This window comes from Alosa sapidissima, chromosome 2 (genome assembly GCF_018492685.1).
Source record: "Alosa sapidissima isolate fAloSap1 chromosome 2, fAloSap1.pri, whole genome shotgun sequence".
Taxonomy (NCBI): Eukaryota; Metazoa; Chordata; class Actinopteri; order Clupeiformes; family Clupeidae; genus Alosa; species Alosa sapidissima.
The window spans coordinates 9045464-9068300 of record NC_055958.1 but is presented as its reverse complement, the minus strand read 5'-3'; the positions used below and the strand labels follow the sequence as shown (position 1 = coordinate 9068300).

The 22837-nt window shown below is 40.1% G+C and overlaps 1 protein-coding gene across 1 annotated transcript in view; it reads left to right on the top strand.

Annotated features, from left to right (window-relative positions):
- epb41l5 (erythrocyte membrane protein band 4.1 like 5) overlaps nucleotides 1-22837 on the top strand; it is a 293140-nt gene continuing 270303 nt past the window's right edge. Inside the window, exon 1 of the mRNA XM_042066156.1 lies at nucleotides 1-305. The gene's annotated coding sequence lies outside the window, so the exon portion shown is untranslated. The remainder of the gene's footprint in view (nucleotides 306-22837) is intronic.

Here is a 22837-nt window from a genome sequence, read left to right as displayed (position 1 = left end):
ATCCTGCGTCATTTCCGTTCGTCAACCTGTTGAAATCCATCTCTTAATAGAGTGTTAACGTTTGTGAAACTTAATTTTAAAAGAATTTAAACATACTAAATGACAGGCAAAGCCTTCTGTTGAGTTCTCCTCTAATCTAAGACTCAACTGCTGTGTTAAATTGACGTGAGAGACACTTTACAAGGACTTACGAAGAACAAGTGTATCACCACCCCAAGTAACGTTCCCGTGGAATTTAGCGACTGCTGTTTGTGGATAACGTCGGGTGTCTCCAACTTGTTGCTTCAGCATCATCTCCAAGCGAGGTAATTTTGATCGAATTTAGCAAGATCGCAGGCAAGCTACTTATTTAATTATTTTTGTTTAGTAGACGTTTTCATGAAGTTACATGATGTTAATTACTGCCACAGCTGTTTGATCTATGTATTAAAATAATAGTGAAGTTCCCTGGAGCAACGCAACTAGCCGACGTTAGCGAGCTAGCAACAGGTAACAGTTAGAACGTTAGTGAATGCAACCATCACAGAATTCTAGTGACGGTAAACCAGTAAATAAGGTTAAGGTAGCTTCTAGTGTTGGTTATTAATCTCGGATCTCATTTGGCGGTTAACGTTGCCCTCACACAATGAGCAACCACTTTTATTTATTACTAACCTTACTGTGATATTATAATACATTATTTCCCTTTATTAGTTCGGTTGGCCCCTTATCGACTATGTTAATTTAATAAGCTAACGGTAACGTTAGTTAGGTAATGACGCCAACTTTACCTAAGCGTAACATTCACTACAAGTTGACTGCAACTAATATCAAAATATGTGTTGCAGAATAGCGAAGTTTACGTTACATCAAAATGTCGTTAGGATTGCAGTTAACGTTAGTTCATTTAACGTTTGCTGTCTGTAGGTGACGTTTTCGCCAACATGTTTGTTAGCTCGCTCATAGGGAGGGAAAGTGAAAACCAGCGCCCCAAGTGGTTGCGTTCCTATCGAAGAGCAGCTCCAATGTTAAGTCCCATCAGAGCCCGTCTACGGAGAGCCTCCATACAAACCGAATTTGGCTGCAGTTCACCAGAGTTCACCTAGATGGCGATCGCGGCCGAGCCCAAAATACATGGCTACATTTATTGTTTTCACCTATTTAACAACTGAAACCCTCAGATTTTATTTTATTTTTCGCAAAATGGATATGGATTATCAATCAAAAGTGAAATAATCCGGGAGTCATGTCCTTTCGTTTTCTTACAGGTTGGGTCGTTGTTGCCCATAACACGCTAGCATTGATGCTATGCTATGCTATGATCATGCTAATGAATGACGTCATTGACACGTTTGAAAGGCTTTTTAGAACAATTAAGTGTCTTTAAAAAATATAATACTCAACCAAGTGTACTGTCTTTGCCTCCCCTTTCGAATACAATATTCAAATTACTTGAAAAAAAATTATATCCCGAGAAAAGTGGCTTTTGAGGGGTACAGCTCCATAGACCTCCATTCAGGGGCCGTGCACACGACGCCGGTTTTTGTGAAACCGGTGAGGTTTTGTTAACGGTTACGCCTTGCATGTACACGACGCCAGCAGTTTAGGAGACTGAAACCGATAGCTTTTGAAACCGGCTTCCGAAGTGGGATTTTTTGAAACCGCCGGCTAACTTTCGCCGTGTAGACGCTTGTGCGAAGCCGGCAACTTTATGACCACATAGCCCCACCTCTCAACTCAGCCACGGCACTCGACCGGACATGTTGCTTGTCAAAACAAAACAAACCATTTTTTTATCATATTAAAATGTTTTTCTTTCCCCGGTCATGATTTATGTGCACAATATAGCCGATCAGCCTTTAGTGGCTAAGTTAGAAGCACACGTTAGCTTAACTTAGTTAAACATTAGCTTACTGCATGTTAGTGTTTTCTCCAGTGGTGCTCAGACCTAATGCAATGCGTAGGCTAAGTATTTGAAATTTCACATAGCAGTCACATACCTTGAAAATGAACTTTATTAGTTTAACAGTTGAATTGAAAACCGAATTGTCTGTAGTCTCCTTATTTCATGCGACGGCTTAACCAGAGCACTTATTAGACATTCTCTGGCTTAACAAACTGTTTCAACAATGTTTTCTTCTACGCGATTCACGCGAAATTGTCGTGAAGCTTCTGCACAGCGGCGCCATCGACTGGTCTGGCATATGCACTACAGCACATTTAGCCGGTTACACCTCTGTGTGTACACGCAAGGTTTTTTCTTGCCGGAGTCGTTAAAGGTGTGAAAGCGGTAAGAGAAAATCCACCCGGCGGTGTCGTGTAAACGGCCTCTCATTCTGGACTCGCCCGCGAGCGCCCCTAGATGCAGTACCACACCGGAAGAGTTCCGAGAGTGAAGGTTCTCCCCTTATTAGACATTCTCTGGTCCCATAGACCTATTTTTAAAAAGTTATCCACCAAAAGTATTTTTCAGTGTGTATACAGTAATAATCTTCAAACTGTGAAAATGCCAGGCCCTATTTTGCCTTATTTAAAAAAAAATCGAAATTGCTCCTTTTGTTTCATAAACGGACTACAAAAGACGTCACGTGACTTTACCCTTCGACGTTACTCACGGTAGCATGGTTTGTTTATAGAGTGGTGAAGTCCCGCCCCTTCTACTTCCGGTCCATGGGACCTATCTTAAAAAAATTATGAACGGGAGTTAATGGAGAGATAACAATTATTTTTTGGTCCAGTTTGAATTGTGCCACAAATTTCACATATGATGTGTGTGAATTTAAAAGATAATTTTTCACGTCAAGAAAGTACTGTTGTTCGATAGACTTCAAAAGTTATGTTGGTTTTGTGCGAATCCACTCAGTGGACTACATCTCTCGTCTCGCACGATGTACGTCACCAACGTAATGAAACGATAAGAGCTGTTATGCTAGTTAACGGTTGCATCTTGCTGCCTGCTATGTCACTTAACAGTATGTAATGTACAGTCTATGGACGAATACAACTTACCTGATGTGTTTAATCCTCTGACTCATGGTATTTTCTTCGGCAAGGAAAGCCCAATTAAGACCTGTTGCTGGTATGCTTGTACAATCTAGTGTGGCTGTGAATGAGCTAACGTCACTAGCGCGACTGATGGGTTTGTAGTCGTTGGAATTACGATCTTTCACAATGTTGTAATTCAATAGTTACGAAACAAACGGCAAATGTCTTTACATGAAAAATTGTCTTTAAAATTGACAAACATCATATGGGTAATTCAAGGCACAAGTCAACCGGGACCAGAAAATAATATCTTTTTCGCCATAGACTGCCGTTCAAATTTTTTTGAAAGATAGGTCCCATGGAGGCAAACGGAAGGGGCGGGACTTCACCACTCTATTAGCCAGGTTAGCATCGACACATCGACAGTGTATACGCACTTTAACACTTACTGCCAGCTCTTCATGTGAGTAGAAGCACAACACCAGTTATCCAGACATAAAGGTAATCACCACGCGGTTTACATCACGTTCCGTTATTACAAAAATATGTTAAGCCAGTTAAGCAAATTGCCGTATTGATCAGTTAGAGATTAAGCGCCCAAACCCGTGACGTCACATGCAACTGTAGTTCATTATCACCATGTTAAGACCAAAACTCAAATAAGGTATGACCACTAGAAGCAATAAAGGTGACCCCAGTGCCTAACATATATGGAAAGCATTAAATTAAGATCCCAATGTGCACCGAGATATATTTTTTCTAAAAAAAAATCCCATCCACTCCGCTAAACTCTAGGAACGCAACCAGTAGGTGGCGATGAGATTACTTTCCCTCCCTATACGCTCTTTATTCATGATGTCGATTTTGTGAAAGTTGTCGGTACCCGATCTGTGCTTCCTGTACGATTCGTTCTGCACATGCGCGTAACTGCTCAGCCGATTTTTCTGCCCAATCTTTGACACGCATGTGTTAAATCTATGAAGGCATTTTTGGTGCAAAACTCCTGAGCACTTGTGGCAATAGATTTTGTAGAATTTGAAGTCGCAGAGATTTTTTTTTTATCCTGCAAACACAACACAGCAATAACAACTTCACATATCCCATGCCACACATCACAAATTAAAAACAATTCTTTGCTCCCATTTGTGCTACTATCACCGCAGTATATTTGATGCAAAATATATTTGCACTGTATTTGTGAGAACATGAACAAAATGTGTACATTTGTAAATGTTTATGTAAACGAAATGGAGGTATAATGTCTTTCATGAAATATGAAGTGTTACCTGTAAACTTTCCGGGAAGTGATCAGCGAGACCTGGCGAGACTGCCACCTAGTGATAGACCCACGAAAATGGCCTGGTTTTGAGCTGACGTGCAATCGTCACTGATTCAACCCAAAGCGGCAACCGAGTTATGATTTAAATGTCCAGATAAAATGTCCAGATTGTGCGTTTTCATGAGTTTTCGATCGTCATATATTTCATTTCCATTCATCACAGAGTTCCCAAAATCACATATAAGGTGTGTTAGAGTGTCTAGTTTCGTAATTTAAAAAAAAAGCTAAAAACGTAATATTACGTTTTTTGCACTCGATGAGTTAATTGCGTGCACACAGCTGAACCACAAGCGCACTTGAATTGAGTTGCTTTTGACATAGTAGCCTACAGCGAAGAAAACTGATGCTCTGAATACTTATTCAGCTGTCTCTACAAGGTTTTATAATTGATGCATTTAACCGTAATTTGGATTACACCTGCTTTTAACAGGCGGAAGCGTTTCACCGTAAAACAGACGTGCGTGTTGTCATATATGGCGGATTACCTAATCAATTTTGCCCATGTTCAGTGTGGAAAGTAAAGAAGAAAGATTTGCATAAGACAAGTCAAATTGGTGTTTTTAAAAAGAAGGGATCATGGAGAATAAAGAAAACAATATTTAAAATGTTTTTGTAAAACTGTCTGGATCTTGGAAAGTATTGATCTTACATAAAAGTAATTTTACAGTGTCTCCTAGGTAACGTACACCTGGTAATTTTTTCAGAATTTTTTGAGACCTAAGTGCATGGGCCCTGGTTGAATTGACGTGGAATGACCCAGAAGAATCTTTCTGTTTACCTGTTCCATTTTTTATACAGCCATTCAATTGTTGATTACATTTCTATGTTAAAATGTTCTATTTAAGAAAAGTTTAAGGAAACTGGAATCGGCCCAGAAAATTGCAATTGGTGCATCTCTAGTTTTCATAGCCATCCATGTGTCTGGTTCCTTAGCTATCATTTTGATAACCGGCAATTTGACGTCTTTAGAACACTAAGCGTCAGAATAAAAAAATAAAATATGTAGTGGGGTAACTAGACTTATGGGGTGCCCAAGGCTATTTCAGGGGATCCACAGCAGTGGCGCCTGGTCATATTTTTTTTATGTGAAGCCACCATCCGAAATTTACATTACACCAGCCCAGCACCAAATATGGTAAATAGGCAGAATCTTTGTCACACAGCTCAGCTACAGGAAGTTAGTCTTGATAACTTGCTACTTACTAAGTTTGACTACATAGTAAACATTCCTTGAAAAACGCAGTCAACAAGTGTGGGCACAGTGGAGGGAGTAACCATCACATTGGTAATTCTTCCGATGTCTGCAAACTGCCTGGGAACAATAGACAGGACTGTAAGTGACTAGGCCTATGGCCGTCTATAGGAAACATGAATATAATTCTTAATGGATCATATATCATTTGAAAGAGCCATTTCTAATCTTTAAACTGAAAGTAACTTACAATTGACACTTTTTATTAGCTTAAACTTAGTTATTCTTGGTTATTTGAAATGTTTCTCAAATTGCCCTTTCTCTTGGAATTCACAGGAATTTGGGGCATTGTTGTAGAATTCCATTGGGGTGTAGAGGGTTAAACTGCAATTGACCTATCGCAAGCCCCGCCCATCGAACGTGGATGAGCCAATGGCAGTCCAGTAGCTCTGCACATGTAGACAAAGTCCGACAGCTTCACCTTACGGCTCCATAGAAATTCATTGGGAGCCGCAGGGCTTAAATTTCACTGCGGGATTGCGGGTATTGCGCATAATTTGTTCAAGTCCCGCAGCTCTAGCCATCATAATGCGATGAACATAGCCTCATGCCGATGCAGACACACACACACGGAGAGAGAGAGAGAACCACTTTGCGCTTACGCAAATAGGCTGCGCAACCATGGCAAACTTTTACATCTGGAAAGAGCTCCTTGGTAACTATCCTGCTAGCTCAGTCACGTCAACACTTGATCCCAGAAAGATTGTCTTCGACTTGTTAGTTTTTTGAACATTTATTGTGTCTAATAACATAGAAAACATAATGATTTGCATCCGCATTTCCTTATTCACTATGCACAACTTTTATTCACTAGCGACTTTTATTCACTAGCCTAAAACCGTCAGGGTGAAGGGAGGCTAATTACTCTCAGGTATTTTCTTAAAGTGACAGGCACTCAATTACACCTACTCATCACCAATGTGCACTCAATTAGACCTACACACCACATTAAAGATATGCCTTGTGTTATAGGTTAAACGTCAAAATGAAGCATTCATATTACTAAATATGTTTAGCTACTAGTAATTACTAGTAAAATGTTATACATTAAAAAATACATTATTAACTAAATACACTCTATATGAATTTAAAAATATATGAAATAGAAACATATCACATAAGCCATCATTTTCAGTGTGTGTTTGTGTGTGTGTGGAGAGAGTCAAGCAGAATCTAGGATGTCCACTATTGTGAATGATCCCACTACAGTATTACTGATGACGTCAGGGTGGTGGGGGCACCAAAATCAAACACTTTTTAAAAAAAAGTATCGAAGAAGTATCGAAATCGCAATTCTTGACTTGGTATCAGAATCGACCCCCCCCCCAAATTGTGTAAATCCCCCCTACATGAATAACCTAAGAAAAATGATTTTGAAAAATGAATTTTAAGTCCTGGAGCCGTGATTTTTTTCCCCCAGTTTTATGGGATTGTATAGTATAAGAATAAGTATATACTCTTTTGATCCCGTGAGGGAAAGAAGTCTCTGCATTTATCCCAATCCATGAATTAGTGAAACACACTCAGCACACAGTGAACACACAGTGAGGTGAAGCACACACTAATCCCGGCGCAGTGAGCTGCCTGCAACAACAGCGGTGCTCGGGGAGCAGTGAGGGGTTAGGTGCCTTGCTCAAGGGCACTTCAGCCATGCCTACTGGTCGGGGTTCGAACCGGCAACCCTCCGGTTACAAGTCCGAAGCGCTAACCAGTAGGCCACGGCTGCCCCCACTAGTGATGTAAATTGAAAAAGGACGGCCAAACGATGTGTGGGATTAACGCAACACCGATACACAGAATAATGGCTTTCAATCTTGATTATGCTTTTTTGTAATTTATGTATGTTAAATTAGATTAAATTATCTCCTTCCAGCTCTCCCCTATTTTAAGCAAAGGGTTACTCCTTAGCAAACCACAATGAAACAGTGCTCCACCACTCTATGGATTAAGCCAAACAGTTAACTCAATGTAAGTAAGATAAACAAGGTCGTTTGTTGTTCTCAGCACTGCCAGCATTGTGTATAATATGATTGTCACTGACGAGACTCGTAGACAACTAAGGTTAGCATAGTAAGCTAACCGCTGCTAACGTGCTAGCATCGCCTCGTCAGAAAAGCATGGGGCTGTGCAGTGTGCACAGTAGTGTAACATTTATTCACCATAAATTAATAAAGTTGAAGTCGCTCTGCAATGTAGACTATGTTTCCGTTTATTTGCAGTACCATGTTCCTTAAATTACATGACCTGGTGCCCTTGTAATATGCATGCAAGTCTATCTAGCACAGCTAGCTATTAATATCAGTGAGTCCCACTTGCCCCCATCTGTTTGGCACCCAACAAACCTAGATGTTCATTTTTTTGTGTCTCCATGGCATACTGGAGTTGTTCAACGGATTCTAAATGAAATCAGGTTCGTGGCTCTGTAAAAGAGCCTCTTGGGTAACTTTTACAGACAGGCTTACAGCCATAGACATAATATACATAGACGCTGCATCGACCGCTACTCCCTACTAGCGCTGGCGAGACGTGGGGCCGCCATCTTGGATCGGTCATCCCACTCAGTGTAATCTGTTTGGCTGGTGCAATGAGCTGTCAGCACATTTAATTAGTCATACCTCACTGAATACCGAACAGATTTTCACGCGGTTGTTTTGCTGCAAAGGTCATACATGTAGCTACAGGCCACTGATACAGGCCACATGGTTCGGCGTATTTTAATATTCATAGTGGGTTTAACAGTAATAGAATATTCTGATATATGATAAAGTGACCTGACGTCCGATATCAAAACTGGGAACATAATCCATGTTTGACAGCATAGACAAAACTAGTTTGATACAAGTTTAGTGAGTTAAGTATAGTTCACAGTTGACAGAAAAGTTCCATCAACAGCATTATTCACAGTTCACAGAAAGGTTCCATAAACATTTAAGTGAGATCAGTGCCATTCAGACATCTGAGAGGTATTCCAAGTAGGCCTATGTGGTGTAGTGACAAACTTGGGTAAATTGTTAATAAGTTGTAAACCTCCCAGTAGAAAAGCTGTATGATACAGGAAACATGGCTGTGTGTATTTTAATATTCATAGTGGGCTTAACAGTAATAGAATATTCTGATATATGATATATTGGAGGTCATCACTTTAATATAATATAAAAACTGGGAACATAACTAATCCACGTTTGACAGCATAGACAAAAACTGGTTTGATACAAGTTTTAATGAGTTAAATTTACAAAAAAAAAATCCATTAACATTTTCAGTTCAGTGCCATCAAAAATAAAGTTTGATGAACAGACATTGGTGTGGCCAGGCTTGGAATTTCACCATTCTGGGGGCAAGGCCACTTGGCTTTCAGTTGGGCATATTTGGTGGGGGGCACAAAGGCCACATGTCAGGGCACCAAGGCCAAAGTTAACTATACAGTAGTAGGCTATAAAAATTATCAAAGTTGTATTTAGCCTATTCACTGCAGTAGACCTGCATCACTGTATAAAACATTACAAAAACATGAAACATGACATATTACATAGAACTGTAAATCATCTGATCATCTAATATTTACAGATAGGCTATATATATAACATTTATTTTATATGTGGCCTGTTATGAAATCATGTATTGAACAATTTAAGCACAGCTCAGCTTTAAGAAACTCAAATAGCCTAGATGCATGCTTAGCATTTTGTGATCATTAAGGCTACTTTCACAAATTCTTAGTCAGCTGTCCTCTGATTTACCAATATCTAGGTGATATTTGTAACATTTATTTTGTATTTGGCCCGTTATGAAATCATGTGGAACAATTTAAACACATTGTAAAACTTAAAGCCCAAATTTGGAGACATCCATGTATGTCGAACTTTACTGCAAATTCAAAACTGGATTACTCTGGAACGGCTAAATGTACAGGGGACTGCTTTACACCTTTGTGTTCGGTAAGGTCTGCTGTTTATTCTGATATATGGTTTGTCATGTGTTAAAAGAAAGGTTCGTTAAGTATTCCACCGAGATGAATGGGTAGGGAGATCATGGGACGCAAAACCTTCAGTAGAATGTATGATTAAATTGAATTATATTATTTACTTTTCTCGCGAACCGTTCAACACAGCAATTATCGGCTAACATCGTTTAAAAGCTGAGAAAAAGCTCTTTCATGTGATACTTGTGATGTCTGTGTGATGAATACAGTAGGCTACTTCGCGAGTAGTTCAACTGAGAATGGGTGAATTTGGACGCACTTTCTTTTTTGCGCTGTCACTTTCTCCACTGCGTAAAAGACTAAATTAATTTGCGCTGTGAATGCTAAGATAATTTTGACAGGCCACAGGCTAAATAAAAATCGCTATTAGTAGGACGCAAAGCAGAATATTGAAAGAAGGGGGCACCAAGGCCACCGTGGCCTGTAAACCTCTGATTTTCAAAGGGGCCTCACGGCCAACCCAAGGAGCTACGACGGCCATGGCCGTCGTGGCCGCCGTGAAATTCCTACCCTGGGTGTGGCATAAGTAAAGGAAAAGGAGTAACTGGGTTCAATATCAACAGCATTTTTTTAGACAAGTTCCGTAAATATTGTAAAGTGCAAGTTTGTCGGTTTGTTTCTGATCCTTAAAAACAGACATTGGTTTGGCATAGTAAGTGTAACAGTTCATCAATTCAAGACAAAAAGGTGACTTGTCACTTGTACAGTGTCAATGGGTTCATCAACAGCATCTGTTATATCACCCTACTTTTGTTAGAAACTGTTCAAAAACATGTGTAAAAAAAAATCACCCATTTAAAATGCTACCCTCAGTTCTAATGTCAGACCTTTTGAGAGACTTTATTTGTATGCCAGTGTTGCCATGGACATAGACAATGTTCAATGTTTGTCAAACTTCTTTGACCTGAGGCCCGGTATGGCATACTTTGGAGTCATTGGGCCCACCCCCCATCAAATTATCATTTAAATCATTAGATCACATCACAATTATTATTGTTATGCTATATTGTTATGCACTTCAAAGCAACCAATGTTTAAAGTGCTAACATTGTTTACATTGTGAAAATATGCATATCAGATGACTGCTTTACCAATGTAAAACATAATTAAAATAGTTTCATTGCTTTTGCATGGTTGCATGATAAATACTTCTCAAAACAACAGCGATTATATGGGTGCCATTGTTTTGGGATGTTTCCCTCATGCAAACATCATACACTGGTAGGCAAATGGAACGAATATTGACATGATATTTAATTATGCCACAATAGCTTTTGGCCACGTTATTCAAATTTGACTACAATACAATGCTAGATAGTGTATTATATAGTCTGTGCTCTGTTTTTCTGGAAGTTGCATAAATCGTTCTATTAAATGTTGTTTCATAATTAAATAGCCTTCCAATAGTTTGAATCGGAGCTACCAACATTATCGAGTGGTTTTAGTTTCTCTCGCGCACACGCATGCATTGAATGAACGCTCATACCACCATTTAATTGTATGCCTCTATGTTTGACACTAAATTAGCAAGTATTTCCTACTGATTGCAGAAACGTTTTTCTTTTTCTGTCGGTCCGCAGTTCCTTGATCAATTGCGCAGCAAATTATCAGACGAAGCCCCGGGGATTAATTTCACTCCGCGGCTCCGGACCAGCAGTGTCCCCGACCCCGACCAGTAGGCACGGCTGAAGTGCCCTTGAGCAAGGCACCTAACCCCTCACTGCTCCCCGAGCGCCGCTATTGTAGCAGGCAGGTCACTGCGCCGGGATTAGTGTGTGCTTCACCTCACTGTGTGTTCACTGTGTGCTGAGTGTGTTTCACTAATTCACGGATTGGGATAAATGCAGAGACCAAATTTCCCTCACATGAGTATACTTATACTACTTTTACTTTGAAAGGCGACAGGAGCTGAGGACTTTTTTACTCTTCGACTAAAAAAAAAATGCCGTTGACTAATTTTCATGGTCTATTAGGTCAACTAAGTCGACTAATCGCGGCAGCACTACTAATATTACCAATAAATAGCCTATATATTGTACAAATAATAAAGGCTGATATTTCAAACAAGCTGTCTAAAGGCCCGTGCACACTGAGTCCGATTTTTCAGACGAAATATTCGCACGAAATTACGCAGCCTATTAAACACGTGTATTCGTATTAGTCTCATTTCATGCGAAATTTCGCATACGAAAAAGAGCTGTTGACCAATCAAATAATGATTTTGCAGGGTTCCATTGATGTCACAATAGAACGACGAGCAGAAAAAAAGCTGATAGATTGGGTGATCCTGCTGCTCATGATGACTAGTCTCCTTAATAGGCCTATATGCCAAAGTTACAAAGAGTTTGTTACAGTAGACTCTCTCAGGTGTTCAAGAGTACTCCTGATGAACTCCTTACGTAGTGCGAACTCCTTATAGACAGCTTTCCCCACTTCTTACCACCGTCCCATTTTATACTCAACCAAAAATAATGAATGGATGGGGGAAATATGTTCATATTTTTTGTGTGTGTGTGAGCAGCTGCATTTTGTATAAGCTGTAAGCTCTTTAGACAGGTATTATTACAGCCAGCATAATAGCATTGCAATAGCATTGCAATAGTCTATCCTTGAGATGACAAAACATTAATTTCTCGGCATCTGGTAAGGATAAGGACTTCCTTATCTTTGAAATGTTCCTTAAATGGTACAATTATGTTTTGGTGATCTGTTTTATGTGATTACTTAGTGCTAGGTCCTGGTCAATTATAACCCCATAGGTTTTTAACACTTGTGGATGAGGTCAGTGGAAGATCACTATATGTAGCCTGTGATGTGGATAGTATATCCCTCATCTTTTTAGAACCTAAAACCATGTCTTCTGTTTTATCTGAGTTCAAAAGCAGGAAATGACTCGTCATCCATGTCTTTAAATCTCTTATGTGTCAAGTTTGGCTAACGGTGTTAATTCATCAGGTTTTATGGAGAGGTATATGTATCATCTGCTAAACAACAGGGGCCTCAGTACTGAGCCTTGAGGCACTCCACATTTTACCATAATCTGGGTAGATGGTTTATTATGGACCAGTACAAATTGTTGACAGTTAGGAAGGTATGATCTAAACCAGTGTTTTTCGACCTTTTTTTTGCCATGGCACACTTTTGACACTTAAAATGTCCTACGGCACACTAACACACTAATCCTGTGTGAAGAAAAACATAAACATACCATAGCCTAAAATTTCAAATAATACACAGATATGGCTTTATTATGGCTTCTATGCAAGACCTGCTCAATATAACAAGCGCCCTCTGTTTCATTTGTAGGTGACTATATCTAATTTAATTGTTGTTTTGAACTGGATATGTGATGATTCTGTGAATACTGGATATGGGGCCCCCGTTGTACAATGCCTGCATACCACAAATAGTGCAATCATACAATCAATGAGAGTATGTGGTTATAAATTCTTTGATGCAATAGTTGCTTTTCTGGACCAGTGAGTGACATTTGGGTAATTTTCTGCGGCTCACCTGATCTCACGGCACACTAGTGTGCCCCGGCACAGTGGTTGAAAAACACTGATCTAAACCAAGCGATTGCTGAGTCTTTGATGCCTATCAAATTTTCAAGACTAAGTAGTATGTCATTGTCTATGGTGTCAAAGGCAGCGCTGAGGTCCAGGAAGACCAGTATCGATACAAGGCTAGGTTTTTTGAGGGAAGGCTTAATAACAGATGTCTTAAACGACTGCGGTACATGCCCTGATGGCATTGAATTATTTATAATCTAGAGCAGTGGTTTCCAACACGGTGCCCGCGGGCACCAGGTAGACCGCGGGACGGCTATGAGGCGCCCCCAGCACACTTTCTAAAAATAGCCAACAGGTCGCCTGCAGATTACGCTCTAAAAACACGCTCCATTGTGAAGTTTTCAATAGGTATTTAAGTCTAGACCAGAACCATTTTAAGAATGTATGTAGCCATACATCTGTAACATTAAATTGATATTGGTGATGCCTTACATATTGTAGCTGCGTTAAATTTTAGCCTTTGGCTCCAAATCCGTTTCCCATTCAATCTTTAAACAACAACGGAAGCGGAGCGCATACACGCTGCTCGCACGCATCAGTAAAGGGGGAAAAACTTGCTTGTCTGGTGTAGCCAGATGGAAGCATATCTTTACAAAAGTTCTGTGGCCATTCCATGTTCGTCAAATACGGTTCTTGCATGATTGTTCAAGGACTGAAAAACAATTGCTTTAGCTCACAGGCCTTTTCTCCTCCGTAGGCAACTGCCGTATAATAGCGCTGAAAATGTTATAGCATGCATGACTGAGCAGGACTGCGCATTACCCTTTTTTGTCAGATCATGGATCATTTAAGGTGTGCAGTAACTTTAAAAGGAGTTTTCATATGTTAGGGTGGTGGGCGATTACTATTGAAATGTTAAAACCGAATTGTCCACTGAAATCAGAACTTAAACAACCCCTGAATTCATAATGGTGGGTGGGTATAAATTGGGTACAAATTGTAACCCAAATTACTAATTGCACAAAAACATAGTCAAAACATAGTTGTAATAGATTAGATTCCCCATGCAAACTTTGAAATGAACAAACTGAACAAAAATGTTGGCAGTGTTGCATAGGTTATTGATGTTAAATTTGAAAATACAGTTGCTTAATATATGAAGACGTATAGGCCTGCACAATATTGATATTGAATTTAAAAGTAAAAATCACATAGGCCTATTATTTAGGAGGACTACCCTCGCAAAAAAGGGGTGAGGGTATGTTTGTTTTAAATGAGTAGCCCTCCATATGATTTCGGGTCTTCCTCATTCCCAAAAAGGTTGGAGACCCCTGATCTAGAGCAAAACATTATCTAGGAAGGGGAGAGCAGTCTTAAGAAGGTGAGTAGGAATAAGGTTTAGTAGACTAGTTGTAGATTTTGATGAGGAAATTGTGGAGGTGAGCTCTAATATGTTGTGTATATGTAAATGAATTAAATGTTGTTTGAGGTCTCATCTGTGATTCTGTGATTTTGCTATCTTTCAGCAATGGAGTATGTGTATTTGGTGAAACTGATTGGTTATTGATCTTATCTCTAATTGTTTGACATACAATCATAATACTGACATACAATCATACTGTTAAAAATAAGAAAATAACTGTTTTGTAAGCTTTATTCAACATAGCCAGTGATTTTAGGCGAAATGTATGGTGTTAATTATAGTGAAATATACAAATTCACAAAAATAGGGTTAAAACAGGTAAAAAAAAAATGGAGACATAATTTTTCTCCATGTTCAATGACCTCTAAAGACAGTCCAACCACTCTCCAAAAATTAACATTTCAATCCCACAGAAACCACATAGGCCCCCTGACTATTAACTGTGAGTGAATCCCGTTTGCAGCCGTAGAAGAAACGCAGGACAAATTAAACATTCTGGTTTTCTCCGAGTTCAACGATGATAGACAGACATCATTTGGACAAAATATAGAGCATATTAACCTCCGTTGCTCAGCGAAATGCCTTCCTGTTACGTCCTGTTATCACAGTTACAGGCAATAAACGATTTTTGATGGTCACAAGTTTACTTCATAAGGGGCTACCGGAGGAGTTTTGGGAGCATTAGTCAAAAAAGACGTGACCCTCCCTCGCCAGCAAGAAATTTTTCTATGACCCTCTAAAGTGATTATGAAAAAACGCATGACCCTCCCTTTAATATATTGATGCCTTCTGTAGGCTACTGGGTCAATTTGGGAGCTTGCATGCTACCACTCCTTTCTTAAAATGCCTTGAAAAGGCTGTCGTTTGCACAATTTCATAAATAATCACCGGGACCGAAACATGACCTACCTGTCAACTTTTTCCGGGTTTATCACATACTGTATTTTAACTTTTTTCCCCGTCTTAGGAGGAGCTGCAGGGCCGTTGCAAGGGGGTGAGAGGCCCTGTGCGAACTTGACTTGTGCGAGGCCCTTTTCACCCTGTTCTTGCATGAAATCATGCGATAGCCTATTGACGGTGCATTTTAATAGTACACCATTAGCTGAGTCACATATTTGGCCATAAGCCGTTTATCATAGGCCATCACGAAACCAAACTACAAAGGCGAACACTTTAACAGGGGGAATTAATTGGGCATGAATCATGCTGAACGCTATTTGTCAATGAGTTGAAACACACATGACATTCAAACTATTGATACATTGTGCACTATGGACACTGGTCTGTAGGCTACCATTGGACAAATAAATGACATTGACTCGGCATATCCTGACTCAGAAAAAAAACATCTTCTTGCTTTTTGCCGCAAACTCAGCAATGAAATCATAGGCCAGCTTGCAGGTAGCCTACGTCTTTTTCATTTCATAGAAGGGCGGATGGATGCAACCGCGAGGACGGCAATGAGTTGTTAACAGACATGAACCAAGACATATAGCTCAGCAGCAATCTATCTAAAATAACACATACTTGAAGTACCATTCATGATATGTTGTCAAATATTGAAGTCGTGGGAAGTTTACATAATTTAATTCTCGGAAGTGTTTTTCCCCATGCATTTATTCTAGGCTACTGGGCTTCATTGGGCATGCCCATGCCCCACAGCTCTTCAGTTCCGACAAAGCCGAAATTACTCATTTTGAAACAATGAGTGCAGGCCGCGTTTGTGTGGTTATATTGCTTGACAGGGGAGGGAATCCCAAGCAGCTTTCAGCCATAAGGATACTTTGAGAACATAGATGGCAAGAAAAATTCACGATGTAGGCCTATTAACTGACCGCCTGATTGACGTTGGCTGGGGGGCAGGGGGGGCCATCAGACATTTGTGCCCAGTTAATCCGGCCCTTAACAAATCACACCTTCCCACCTCTGTCACAGCTTAAAAAAAGTCTAGAGGACTCCTAACTCACAGACCTATTCACAAACCGGTTTTGTGGCATTTCGCCATGTTTTGAAATCCTACGCGGCTACAGGAGCTTCCAATCGTGAGGAAGCAATTTTGCATTGTAGGCATAACTAACATGCAATAACGCCACCAACAACAACCAAAACTAGGCTACTCATTGTCAACATGTAAATTAAACGTAACATTATTGTGAATCAAATTAAAATGTTCTCTTTTGCAAATGTAGGCATAGGCATAGTAACAGATTAATTTTAAAATGTTACAAAGATACTACATCAATCCGTATGTTTCATTAGGCTACTAGGCTATTTGTTTTGCCTTACTCTTGATTCATTTAGGCTAGGCCTTTTTATTCAGTTATTAATCATCTTCCGTCCTTGTGTAGCGCACGCATTCTCAGACCTGTCACCTGCCACTCATCATCGTAAGGGAGGTGTTTGGAATCATTCCCGCGTTACAATCATCAGCCAATCAAGGTAGTCACTTCAGTCAAGCTCGTGCATGAGTAATAACGTCATCCATAGCAATGAAGACTCACTCACTCTTAGTCAAAGATTCTAGAGTGCTCAGCTCCAGAATCTGTTCAGGAGTTGTCATTTTCCCTTACTAAGAGTAGGTCTGAAAGGCTTTGTGAATAACTTAATAAGAGAAACTCCTAGCTAAAATCTTTTATTGCTATTTAGGAGTAGCCTACTCCTAGTCTTTGGCTTTGTGAATATGGCCCCTGGTGTCTAACCCATAGCCCATTTAAATAATGGTCGAATATTAGGCTACTGATGATCATTGTTATTTAAGAACATGCAGTGCGCGTAGGGCACCAAAAACATCTTGCTCGTAAAAAATCATCATACCGCACATTGTGGCTGGTCTGTTATTTAACCTACTTACTGTAGGCGGCGCAAACCACAGGCCTTTATTTTGGGCAAGCCTGCATTCGAGGCAGGCCTTCTGTTGAAGAATTTTAGATAAAGCGTGCGCTAACAGTAATCCTCCTGCCCCCGATACCACATCTGTGGATAGTGTGGAATGCAAGTAATAACACAATCCAATGTGTGTCTCAATTGTCCCCAGCTGACCACCTCACACATTTGTCTAGATTTTGCAACGACCTTACATGACACAATGCCATAAAATGCCAGTTTTTAGGACACAGAATAATGTTTGTAATGATACCAGTTAGGCCTACGTTTAACAGTAACATAAGTGTAATGAGCTATTCATTGTCAAAGGTGCATGGTGAAGTGAAATTCTTACTTTAGAAAACAAACATTTGCCGATATCATTGGATAGGGGATAGGCCTACTTGTTTATTTTTTACGTAGCCTATAATGGCCAGTTCAGACAAAGCCGAAATTACTCATTTTGAAACATTTGTATGGTTATATTGCTTGACTTAAATCCCAGAGAGTAGGCTACCGCACCCCACAGTGATGGGCCTAGCGGTCTTGCGCGCTCAGTTTGGGGTATAAACAAGCTGAGAATTTAGCGGTGTCATGTCTGCCTGTCACAGACGTGGGGAGCTCTTTGAAGCTTGGGATAATGTGGTACAGTTACTACAGTAACAGTATTTTATTTTACTTCTTATGAAATATTTTTTTTTTCACTTTTATAAAGGCTTTGTTTGAATGCTGTTGGAACAAATAGTAGTTGATTATAAAGGCAACTTTCTGTTGCAATATTCTGTGTGTTCTGGAGTGCAGGTAACTTGTTAAGCCAGTGGTTCTCAAACTTTTTCTTTCATTCCCCACTTTGATCAAGGGGGCATTGACTGATGATAGTGGAGATAACGTGTTATCCCGAGGCCTTTGCAAGTCAGCATCTCCGACGGTAGTCTACCCTATTAAAAATATGAGTTTTCGATGTCCCAAACGGAGAGCCATACTTTATTGTTTTAACGATCTCTATGCTACTCACCAAAATGTAGGCATGGGAACATGATGAAGTATCCAACTGTTGTGTGTTAAATTATTGTGATTAAGAGCCAGTGGTTTTCAAACATTATGCGTGACTCCAACATCTAACGAAATGCAACAGGCTCATATCGTCCTCGCATTCACAAAATGAGGACATCAGATTGCTCATTGTTTTAGTCAAGTTATAGACTGGTTTTAGTCAAGTTATAGGCCTGTTTACCTTTAAAGGTTCTGCATTTTGCAATGAGCAGTGCTTTCTCTTTTGAATTGGAAATGCTCTGTGTCATTGTGTGTGTGTGTGTGTGTGTGTGTGTTTCTATGAATTGTTAATCCAGCCCTGCTCCCAACAACTCACCTTTCCACCTCTCCACCTCTGGCCTATTGTCCAGGAGGAGGAGGGGCCTGAGGCCTGGACAAAGTCATCAACAGAGTCATAGCACTGAAGGGAGAGGCAACTGGCATGTGATCTTCCCACGGGCCAATGGATGTACAAGTTTTCTCCTGTGCCTACGATATTTAATCCAGTGTTTTGTCAAATTGCAAATTGCTATTCGTTTTAACAAATTTTTATGATAGTATGAAGTACTTTGTGTATAGTCTACTATCTTAATTGGTTATACTCAATACTTGACCAATGGCTATTGCATCTTTCTATTACAAGTGAGAATGTGGCAGGTGATCTACTGTAGCCTATAGGCTTCATAAAATAAAATAAACGCGTGCGTTTCCCGTACAACTACGGAGGTTAGCTTTTTACTAACGTGGTACGATGCATCGTTCAACTAACCAACATGTAAGTTACGACTGTTTCCCAAAACTGTCGTACTTACAGTACATAGTACTTGTAAGTTTGGACCATGATAGTTTCCAAACTTCAGTAGTCTGGACTAAGGTGGTTAATGACGTTTAGTAGCACGTGATGGGCACACCTGCACATACAGTAACAGAGACTTAATGATGGACTACCTTAGTTTAATCCGTGAAATCTGTTTTTCTCAGGGTCATCAAGTTAATTAATTGGTTCATATAGACTGACCTTGTAAATTAACCACTGCTTTGAATTAACGTTTAACACGTGTCATTTAAATGTGCTGGTGAAACAGTGTACTCTATTGTTATTTATCCCCTATTCACCCACGCCGTCAATTTTCTGTGGCGCAGTGCGTTAAGGCCGGCTGATGACAGCCGTTACGCAGCAGTTATCAGTCCTCTGTCCAAGCAGATGTATTTTTTTATTGTACAGAAAAATAAAAATGACATGTCAAGCAGTCAATTGACTACATTGCAGTCAAGAAGTAGGGCAAATTAATTTACGAAACCAAAACGTGGGTCATAGTTGTCTAAGCCTGTTAAAAACGTCGCCAGATAGTATTAAATCGGCAAGAACATTGTTTTCTGCAGAAGCCTACCCATGGCTACAGATTAATTCTGAACAGTTATTTCTCTACTGGCTCAATTATCACACAAGACACTGTTTTGATTTGCGTAATTGTGTTACCCCCAACACTGACAATAATGTAGACAGCAAATTTTGGTTTCGATTTTCGTTACCACCGTGTAGTCAAGCCTTAAGCTATACCCAAGTAGCCTAAATTGAGGTAATGTTTAATCACGCATGATTTATTTTGTTATTGAATTCGTAGGCTGGGATTCCTCTCGGCAACAATAATGATTAATGGTAGCCTCCTGCTTTTTCATAAGGGGCGGCAGGCAGAGCGATGTACAGTGGCAGAGCGATGCACAGTGGCTGAAAGTGGTACTAAAACAACGCAGCTTCCCGCCTCGTAATGCGCGACTGAAGTGGCCATTTGAAAGCGACGCCCACTGTAGGTTACTTTCACTTTCTGGAGTGCGCATTCATTACGTGAAAGATGTTTCATACCAAAACGGCGATCAAACATTATCTAATTTATCATGACGTGTTGTCAGAAACACTTAATCCAATTAGAAAATCAAAACCAAAATAATTAAGTGAAGACTATGTTAAGTGTTGTTCCTTCATTCAATTCATCAGGAAAATGTGATTTCGGTTTGTAAAATGTAGGCTGTGTCATCCTTGTGTAACCCAGACTAAAAGCTACAGAGGCAAGGATTCACAAGGGGGTGGAGGATGTGATATTTTTGACCTGATACATTTGCCTAAATAAAAGGCCTTAAATAGGAAGTATTGGCTTTGGTTCTCTTTTGATGCTTCAAGGTAGATCTTGCCTTTGTTCAGGGCCGAGGTCAGGGATCTTGGGCTCAAAAAGGTTGGTGACCACTGGCCTAGTTGCTGTTAGCCCTGGGAATCTAAGGGGCCTACACAACAATGTTTTTTTTTTTTTGAAGCCGGTGAATTTTTGTTATCGGTTACGCCTTGCGTGTACACGACGCCGGCAGTTTAGGAGACTGTAACCAATAGTTTTTGAACTGGGTTCCGAAGTGGGAATTTTTGAAACCGCCAGCTAACTTTTGCCGTGTAGAGGGAACAGCCAGCAATTTTATGACTACATAGCTCCACCTCTCAACTCAGCCACGGCACTCGACCTGACACGCTGCTTGTCAAAACAAACCAAACCATTTGTTTATCATATTAAAATGTTTTTTTCTTTTCCCTGTCATGATTTATGTGCACAATGTAGCCTATCAGCCTTTTGTGGCTAAGTTGGAAGCACACCGTTAGCTTAACTTAGTTAAACATTAGCTTACTGCATGTTAATGTTTTCTCCAGTGGTGCTCAGACCTAATGCAATGCGTAAGCATTTGAAATTCCACATAGCAGTCACATACCTTGAAAATGAACTTTATTAGTTTAACAGTTGAATTAAAAACCGAATTGTCTGTAGTCTCCTTATTTCATGCGACTGCTTAACAAACTGTTTCAACAATGTTTTCTTAAATGCGAATCCTCTGCACGACCCTGCGCCATCGACTGGTCTGGCATATCACTACAGCATTTTTAGCCGCTTTCACCTCTGTGTGTGCAAGCAAGTTTTTTCTTTATCGGTATCGTTAAAGGTGTTAAAGCGGTAAGAGAAAATTCACCCGAATATTTCAACACCAGTATGTAACATGTTAAATTAATTATTGTATTTTAATGGTGAAGACAAAATGTATTGAAGCATTTGAGAACACATTGGAAGAACGTGAAAGCTGACTCCATAGATAGGATTACTTGCAATTGCGTTGTACATGACCTGGCAGTTCCAAGGCAAGGCCTTTTAACATTTATAGATATGGCAAGCCATCTGCACTGGATAAACTTGAAAGCAGAGGAAAGATTGATTATGCTACTTGCCATTGTGTGCGCATCCATGGAAGCCGTTTAACATTTAAAGTTATGGCAAGCCATCTGCAATTAGAATTATGTCTAGAAGCAATGAAACTACAGATATTGATAATAAACTAAATATATAGTTCAATTTCATGTTCAAATGTGTCTTATCAATCAAAAAAAGCAATTCACGCATGACCATTGGTTAAGGCAATTTATTGTAAAGACAAAGTAACGGTTCAGGCACCGGCACCGTTTTAAAAATTGATTTAGCACAGGTATCTGATAAAACCCAAACAATACCCAACCCTAGTCTTGGCTGAAGTAACAGTAGAGAAAATGTACAAAAGACAAAAATATTTCATTCCACTCTTTGAGGGAATGAATATTCCTCAGTATCTTTCTTTTCTGAATGGATGTACAGAAAACCATGTGTGCCACGCTAAATCTGCTCAAATGGAATGTTTTATTCTCCAGACTAATTATAGGGTAGCCTAGAAATCTAGACGCGCCCCTAGCGGCAGCGAATTACATTTGCTGCCAGGCTAGTCTAGCAACTCTCCGTTGGCTTGTGAGCTCCAGAAATCGAAACTTAATCAGGCCAATGAAATCGTGTATAGAGTCGTTAGGTGGGCTTAACATAATGATTGATGGCAGAGTTGCAACGGTTTGGCTTGAATTCCCTGCTACTTGAAAACAAATAAGATGGATGTTGCTGCTGGCGAACAGTGTGACACGAGTTAAGCTTTTATTAAGTTGGCAAACGTTTGAACTAGCCAACTAGCTCCTGGGTAGCTGGTGGGAAACGCATGGGACTCATAGCGCTGCCGCTGTCCTATTGCGTGCAGAGGGAATTTGAAAGACAACTGATTATCCCGCCCCTCGGACTGAGCACTGCAAACGGTGAGTGTCCAGACCCTACATTTAATGTGGGTCTGGCTCGTCAGGCTAATTATAGGGTTGTAGCAGGGCTCTACAGTGCGCCCATTTCACTCGCACATGCGAGTAAAAATGATGCCGTGCGAGTGCAAAAAAATATTTATGCGCTCTGGTGCGAATGACTTCTAACCATGTCAATGTTTGTCTATAAAATACACCCCAACAGCGAGAAACATTACTGGTGCAAACCATAGAATCACGTCGCGAATGCAGCATAAAAACTACACCTCCCATCAACGTTCGCAGTTTCGCGTTGTGACTCGCTAGTAGTCGCTTCTATCAAATCCAAGAGCGCGC